We start from the raw sequence: 7,882 nt of genomic DNA, 5'->3' as shown, positions 1-7,882 counted from the left end.
TGGCCCTCCAAGGTGCGCAGCATGGCGTGCACGAAGTCGGAGCCCGGTTTGCCCCGGGTGCGCACCTCGCGTGCACCTTCGCCAGGGTGGGCACCTCGGTGCGCACACCTTCTCAATGTTTTCTTGCCTTTTCTGGAAATTGGTGAAGGCAGCGCATCAAAGGTGCGCACCTCGGTGTGCTCCGAGGTGCGAACCCGAGAGCGCTCCGAGGTGCCCACGAAGTCGAAAGTCGGGTTAATTGCATTGTTTTCCCCGGGTGCGCTCCGAGGTGCGCAACATCGGTGCGCACCAAGGAGGGCTCCGAAGTGTGCTCCAAGGTGCGCACGATTCGGAGCTCGGTTTGCCCGGGGTGCGCACACCTTGGCTGGGTTGCGCACCCTTTGTGCGCTCCAAGGTGCGCACGAAGTCGGAGCTCGGTTTGCCCCGGGTGCGCACCTTCGCCAGGGTGCGCACCTTGATGCGCACGCCTTGGCTGGGCTGCGCACCTTGGTGGGCGCCATGGTGCGCACCTTTCGTGCGCTCCAAGGTGCGCACGAAGTCGGAGCTCGGTTTGCCCCGGGTGCGCACCTTGGTGGGCGCCATGGTGCACTCCGAGGTGCCCAAGATTGGTGCGCACCAAGGAGCGCTCCGAAGTGCGCTCCAAGGTGCGCAGGTGCGCGCGAAGTCGAAAGTTGGGTTAATTGTCCGGTTTGCCTCGGGTGCGCACCTTGCGTGCACCTTCGCCAGGGTGGGCGCCTTGGTGCGCACACCTTGGCTGGGCTGCGCACCCGGGCGCGCACACCTTGGCACCCGCGTTTCCTTCATTTTAAATTTTTTTTTTTTACAATCTCTCAAGTGGGAAATTCTATAATCTCAACTTTTTTTGCCTTTTCAGGAAACTTTTGAATGGAGCGCATCATTGGTGCGCTCCGAAGTGTGCTCCAAGGTGCGCACCTCTGGTGTGCTCCAAAGCTCTCTCTAGCTGCGTGCACCTGCCCCGGCCGCGCACCCGGCCCCGCCCAGCTTCGCTCACCTGTCCCGGGCGTCTGGTGCGGAACCTTAGAGTAAGAAACATCACCGTGCACCTTGGCCAACGTGCGCGACTCGACCGAGCGCGCACTGGCCGAGGTGCACACCGATTTCACCTGGGTGCGCGCGCAGCACCTCGGGCGCACCGGGGTGCGCGCACAACGCCCGGGTTGCACCGTGGCCTGTGTGCTCGGGGCGCCTCGGGTGCGCGCTCGGTGTCGCCCCCGCGCGCGCGGTAGTGCGGGCAGCGCACCCCGGCCCGGCCCGGCCCCGACGAGAACGCAAACGGGCAAAAGGTTTATTCAAATAGCATTGCGACGCCCGGCGAAAAACTAAAAAAGGGTGCAACACCGGGACTTCCCGGGAGGTCACCCATCCCAGTACTACTCCGGCCCAAGCGCGCTTAACTGCGGAGTTCTGATGGGATCCGGTGCACTAACGCTGGTATGATCGCACCCGTTATGAGCTTGTCGCAGTGTGTACTTAGCAAACCGCGACCCACGTGCGAATCCACCCCGGCCACCCACCCCCGTCGAGGTGCACACCCTCCCTCGCGAAGTGCGCCCCGTTCGCCAAGTGTGAGCCCTGCCCGAGTGCGCGCACCTTGCTAGGGCGTCGGGTGTGCACCCGGCCCGGCCTACGTGCGTGCACCTGGACGGGGCGTCGTGTGCGTGCAGTGTCCCGTCTGCAACGCGGTGCCCACACACCACCTCGGGCGCAACGACCTGCGCTCACATGTGGGCCGAGTGCACCTTGGTGCATGTTCGGGGCGCCTCGGGTGCACGCTCGATCTTGCCCCGGTGCACCAAGGCGCTCGGTTTGCCCCGGGTGCGCACTTGGTGCAAGGTGGGCACCCAAAATAGGGATCAAGCACCAAAACACAAGTTTCGGGATGCAAAATGGGACCCAAGGACCACAAATGCGTTCCAAGACCCATGATGGGTCCACGAGAACAAAAATGTGTTCCGAGACTTAATAAACAAATATTGGGTTTTAGGAGAAGAAACATGCTCTGATGCCCAAAACGAGAATCGACCCCGAAAAGGCCACAGGCCAAAAGTGGGATGCGAGACAAAAAAAAATGGGACCCGAGGACCAAAATTGGGTTCCCAGGTCGAAGACAGGGCAACCGGACAAGAAACGACCTCTAAGGCTCGAAATGAGTCCCGACGACTAAAACTTGACAAGAAGCACCCATCAGGCACCCAGCTCGACACCCATGGGATGCCGACCCACCCGGGCTTCCACCTAGCACACCTTGGCACCCACCCACCCTCGCACCCAACCTCGCACCCAACTTAGCACCTTTGAACCCACATTGGCACTCACCCTGACCCTGGCACCTTGGAACCCACATTGGCACTCACCTTGACCCTGGCACCCACCTTTGCACTCACCTTGGGACCCACCCTGGCTCCCACCTCGGCACCCACCCAGACACCCACCTTGGTTCCTTGGCACCCACCTTGGATCCTTGGCACCCACCCCGACACCCACCTTGGCACGCAACTTGGCTACTTGCCACCCACCTTGGCTCCTTGACGCCCACCCCGACAACCACCCCGTGACCTACCCTGGCTAGGGTTGGTGCACACCCACCCTGGTGCCCACCTTGGCACCCACCCCATGACCCACCTTGGCACGCACCTTAGTACCCACCCCGTTACCCACCCTAGGACCCACCCCGTGACCCACCTTGGCCAGGGTGGGTGCCTTGGTGCGCACAACTTGCCTGGGCTGCACACCAGGGCGGGCTCAAGATGGCACCCGCGTTCCGTTTTTTTCACTATCTTTCAAAACGGAAATTTTAAAATCTCATTTTTTTTTTTTTTTTGCCTTTTCTGGAAATTAGTGAAGGCAGCGCATCAAAGGTGCGCAATGCTGGTGCGAACCCGGGAGCGCTCCGATGTGTGCTCCAAGGTGCGGCGTGCACGAAGTCCGAGCCCGGCTTGCCCCGGGTGCGCACCTCGCGTGCACCTTCGCCGGGGTGAGCACCTTGGCTGGGTTGCGCGCCCTGGTGCGCACCAAGGAGCGCTCTGAAGTGTGCTCCAAGGTGCGGCGTGCACGAAGTCGGAGCTCGGTTTGCCCCGGGTGTGCACCTCGGGTGCGCACCTCGCGTGCACCTTCGCTGCGGTGGGCACCTTGGCTGGGTTGCGCGCCTTGGTGGGCACCATGCAGTGCACGAAGTCGGAGCCCGGTTTGCCCCGGGCGCGCACCTCCGCCAGGGTGGGCACCTTGGTGCGCACAACTTGCCTGGGCTGCGCACCAGGAAGGGCTCAAGATGGCACCCGCGTTCCGTTTTTTTCACTATCTTTCAGAACGGAAATTTTAAAATATCGTTTTTTTTTGCCTTTTCTGGAAATTAGTGAAGGCAGCGCATCAAAGGTGCGCAACGCTGGTGCGAACCTGGGAGCGCTCCGATGTGTGCTCCAAGGTGCGGCGTGCACGAAGTCGGAGCCCGGTTTGCCCCGGGTGCGCCCTGGTGGGCACCATGGTGCGCACCAAGGAGCGCTCCGAAGTGTGCTCCAAGGTGCGCCCTGCACGAAGTCGGAGCCCGGTTTGCCCCGGGCGTGCACCGCGGGTGGGCACCTTGGTGCGCATGCCTTGCCTGGGCTGCGCACCAGGGCGGGCTCAAGATGGCACCCGCGTTCCGTTTTTTTCACTATCTTTCAAAACGGAAATTTTAAAATCTCATTTTTTTTTGCCTTTTCTGGAAATTAGTGAAGGCAGCGCATCAAAGGTGCGCACCTCGCTGCCCACCACGGTGCGCAACGCCGGTGGGCACCCGGGAGTGCTTCGAAGTGTGCTCCAAGGTGCTGCGTGCACGTTGTCGGAGCCCGGTTTGCCCCGGGTGCGCACCTCGCGTGCACCTTCGTCGGGGTGGGCACCTTGGCTGGGTTTGCCCCGGCTGCGCTCCGAAGCGGGGTTATTGGAGCGCCGCCTCTTTTTTTGTCGGAGCGTTTGGTGGGGTTTCTCGCATTGGCTCTTCCCAGGCCCGGTTGCCACCCTGGCGCGCACGAAGTCGGAAGTAGGGTTAATTGCCCGGGTGCGCACCTTTGCCAGGGTGGGCACCTTACCTGGGCTGTGCACCAGGGCGGGCTCAAGATGGCACCCGCGTTCCGTTTTTTTCACTATCTTTCAAAACGGAAATTTTAAAATCTCCTCTTTTTTTTGCCTTTTCTGGAAATTAGTGAAGGCAGCGCATCAAAGGTGCGCACCTCGCTGCCCACCTTGGTGTGCTCTGAGGTGCGCACCCGGGAGCGCTACGAAGTGTGCTCCAAGGTGCGGCGTGCACGTTGTCGGAGCCCGGTTTGCCCCGGGTGCGCACCTCGCCTGCACCTTGGCCGGGGTGGGCACCCTGGCTGGGTTTGCCCAGGGTGCGCTCCGAAGCGGGGTTACTGGAGCGCCCCCTCTTTTTTTGTCAGAGCGTTTGGTGGGGTTTCTCGCATTGGCTCTTCCCAGGCCCGGTTGTTGGGTGCGCTCCCACCCTGGCGCGCGCGAAGTTGGAAGTTGGGTTAATTGCCCGGGCGCGCACCTTCGCCAGGGTGGGCACCTTGGTGCGCACACCTTGGCTGGGCTGCGCACCAGGGCGGGCTCAAGATGGCACCAGCATTCCCTTTTTCTCACTATCTTTCAAAACGGAAATTTTAAAATCTCGTTTTTTTTTGCCTTTTATGGAAATTAGTGAAGGCATCGCATCAAAGGTGCGCACCTCGCTGCCCACCTTGGTGTGCTCCGAGGTGCCCACCACGGTGCGCTCCGAGGTGCCCACCACGGTGCGCAACGCCGGTGCGAACCCGGGAGCGCCCCGATGTGTGCTCCAAGGTGCGGCGTGCACGAAGCCGGACCCCGGTTTGCCCCGGGTGCGCACCTCGCGTGCACCTTGGTGCGCACACCTTGGCTGGGTTGCGCGGCCTGGTGGGCACCATGGTGCGCACCAAGGAGCGCTCCAAAGTGTGCTCCAAGGTGCGGCGTGCACGAAGTCCTAGCCCGGTTTGCCCCGGGTGCGCACCTTCGCCGCGGTGGGCACCATGGCGTGCACGAAGTCGGAGCCCGGTTTGCCCCGGGTGCGCACCTCGCGTGCACCTTCGCCGGGGTGGGCACCTCGGCTGGGTTGCGCGCCCTGGTGCGCACCAAGGAGCGCTCCGAAGTGTGCTCCAAGGTGCGGCGTGCACGAAGTCGGAGCCCGGTTTGCCCCGGGTGCGCACCTTCGCCGCGGTGGGCACCCTGGTGCGCACCATGGCGTGCACGAAGTCGGAGCCCGGTTTGCCCCGGGTGCGCACCTCGCGTGCACCTTCGGCGGGGTTGCGCGCCCTGGTGCGCACCAAGGAGCGCTCCGAAGTGTGCTCCAAGGTGCGGCGTGCACGAAGTCGGAGCCCGGTTTGCCCCGGGTGCGCACCTCGCGTGCACCTTCGGCGGGGTTGCGCGCCCTGGTGGGCACCATGGTGCGGACCAAGGAGCGCTCCGAAGTGTGCTCCAAGGTGCGGCGTGCACAAAGTCGGAGCCCGGTTTGCCCCGGGTGCGCACCTCGCGTGCACCTTCGCCGCGGTGGGCACCATGGCGTGCACGAAGTCGGAGCCCGGTTTGCCCCGGGTGCGCACCTCGCGTGCACCTTCGCCGGGGTGGGCACCTCGGCTGGGTTGCGCGCCCTGGTGCGCACCAAGGAGCGCTCCGAAGTGTGCTCCAAGGTGCGGCGTGCACGAAGTCGGAGCCCGGTTTGCCCCGGGTGCGCACCTCGCGTGCACCTTCGCCGCGGTGGGCACCATGGCGTGCACGAAGTCGGAGCCCGGTTTGCCCCGGGTGCGCACCCCGCGTGCACCTTCGCCGGGGTGGGCACCTCGGCTGGGTTGCGCGCCCTGGTGCGCACCAAGGAGCGCTCCGAAGTGTGCTCCAAGGTGCGGCGTGCACGAAGTCGGAGCCCGGTTTGCCCCGAGTGCGCACCTCGCGTGCACCTTCGCCGCGGTGGGCACCTTGGCTGGGTTGGGCACCATTGAGCGCTCCGAAGTGTGCTCCAAGGTGCGCACCATGGCCCTCCAAGGTGCGCAGCATGGCGTGCACGAAGTCGGAGCCCGGTTTGCCCCGGGTGCGCACCTCGCGTGCACCTTCGCCAGGGTGGGCACCTCGGTGCGCACACCTTCTCAATGTTTTCTTGCCTTTTCTGGAAATTGGTGAAGGCAGCGCATCAAAGGTGCGCACCTCGGTGTGCTCCGAGGTGCGAACCCGAGAGCGCTCCGAGGTGCCCACGAAGTCGAAAGTCGGGTTAATTGCATTGTTTTCCCCGGGTGCGCTCCGAGGTGCGCAACATCGGTGCGCACCAAGGAGGGCTCCGAAGTGTGCTCCAAGGTGCGCACGATTCGGAGCTCGGTTTGCCCGGGGTGCGCACACCTTGGCTGGGTTGCGCACCCTTTGTGCGCTCCAAGGTGCGCACGAAGTCGGAGCTCGGTTTGCCCCGGGTGCGCACCTTCGCCAGGGTGCGCACCTTGATGCGCACGCCTTGGCTGGGCTGCGCACCTTGGTGGGCGCCATGGTGCGCACCTTTCGTGCGCTCCAAGGTGCGCACGAAGTCGGAGCTCGGTTTGCCCCGGGTGCGCACCTTGGTGGGCGCCATGGTGCACTCCGAGGTGCCCAAGATTGGTGCGCACCAAGGAGCGCTCCGAAGTGCGCTCCAAGGTGCGCAGGTGCGCGCGAAGTCGAAAGTTGGGTTAATTGTCCGGTTTGCCTCGGGTGCGCACCTTGCGTGCACCTTCGCCAGGGTGGGCGCCTTGGTGCGCACACCTTGGCTGGGCTGCGCACCCGGGCGCGCACACCTTGGCACCCGCGTTTCCTTCATTTTAAATTTTTTTTTTTTACAATCTCTCAAGTGGGAAATTCTATAATCTCAACTTTTTTTGCCTTTTCAGGAAACTTTTGAATGGAGCGCATCATTGGTGCGCTCCGAAGTGTGCTCCAAGGTGCGCACCTCTGGTGTGCTCCAAAGCTCTCTCCAGCTGCGTGCACCTGCCCCGGCCGCGCACCCGGCCCCGCCCAGCTTCGCTCACCTGTCCCGGGCGTCTGGTGCGGAACCTTAGAGTAAGAAACATCACCGTGCACCTTGGCCAACGTGCGCGACTCGACCGAGCGCGCACTGGCCGAGGTGCACACCGATTTCACCTGGGTGCGCGCGCAGCACCTCGGGCGCACCGGGGTGCGCGCACAACGCCCGGGTTGCACCGTGGCCTGTGTGCTCGGGGCGCCTCGGGTGCGCGCTCGGTGTCGCCCCCGCGCGCGCGGTAGTGCGGGCAGCGCACCCCGGCCCGGCCCGGCCCCGACGAGAACGCAAACGGGCAAAAGGTTTATTCAAATAGCATTGCGACGCCCGGCGAAAAACTAAGAAAGGGTGCAACACCGGGACTTCCCGGGAGGTCACCCATCCCAGTACTACTCCGGCCCAAGCGCGCTTAACTGCGGAGTTCTGATGGGATCCGGTGCACTAACGCTGGTATGATCGCACCCGTTATGAGCTTGTCGCAGTGTGTACTTAGCAAACCGCGACCCACGTGCGAATCCACCCCGGCCACCCACCCCCGTCGAGGTGCACACCCTCCCTCGCGAAGTGCGCCCCGTTCGCCAAGTGTGAGCCCTGCCCGGGTGCGCGCACCTTGCTAGGGCATCGGGTGTGCACCCGGCCCGGCCTACGTGCGTGCACCTGGACGGGGCGTCGTGTGCGTGCAGTGTCCCGTCTGCAACGCGGTGCCCACACACCACCTCGGGCGCAACGACCTGCGCTCACATGTGGGCCGAGTGCACCTTGGTGCATGTTCGGGGCGCCTCGGGTGCACGCTCGATCTTGCCCCGGTGCACCAAGGCGCTCGGTTTGCCCCGGGTGCGCACTTGG

General features: G+C 63.8%; 2 non-coding genes across 2 annotated transcripts; both read right to left on the bottom strand.

Annotated features, from left to right (window-relative positions):
• Positions 1-1,347: 1,347 nt before the first annotated feature.
• Positions 1,348-1,466, bottom strand: LOC131870758 (5S ribosomal RNA). Its single transcript, XR_009369062.1, has one exon. It is a non-coding gene; the product is annotated as a 5S ribosomal RNA (ribosomal RNA).
• Positions 1,467-7,381: 5,915 nt separating this feature from the next.
• On the bottom strand, positions 7,382-7,500 carry LOC131870757 (5S ribosomal RNA). The gene has a single exon (XR_009369061.1). It is a non-coding gene; the product is annotated as a 5S ribosomal RNA (ribosomal RNA).
• Between the last annotated feature and the right edge of the window lie 382 nt (positions 7,501-7,882).

The sequence above is a fragment of the Cryptomeria japonica genome, unplaced genomic scaffold (genome assembly GCF_030272615.1).
Source record: "Cryptomeria japonica unplaced genomic scaffold, Sugi_1.0 HiC_scaffold_347, whole genome shotgun sequence".
Taxonomy (NCBI): Eukaryota; Viridiplantae; Streptophyta; class Pinopsida; order Cupressales; family Cupressaceae; genus Cryptomeria; species Cryptomeria japonica.
Note: the sequence above shows the minus strand (reverse complement) of the source record. Positions and strands in the feature narration are given on the sequence as shown.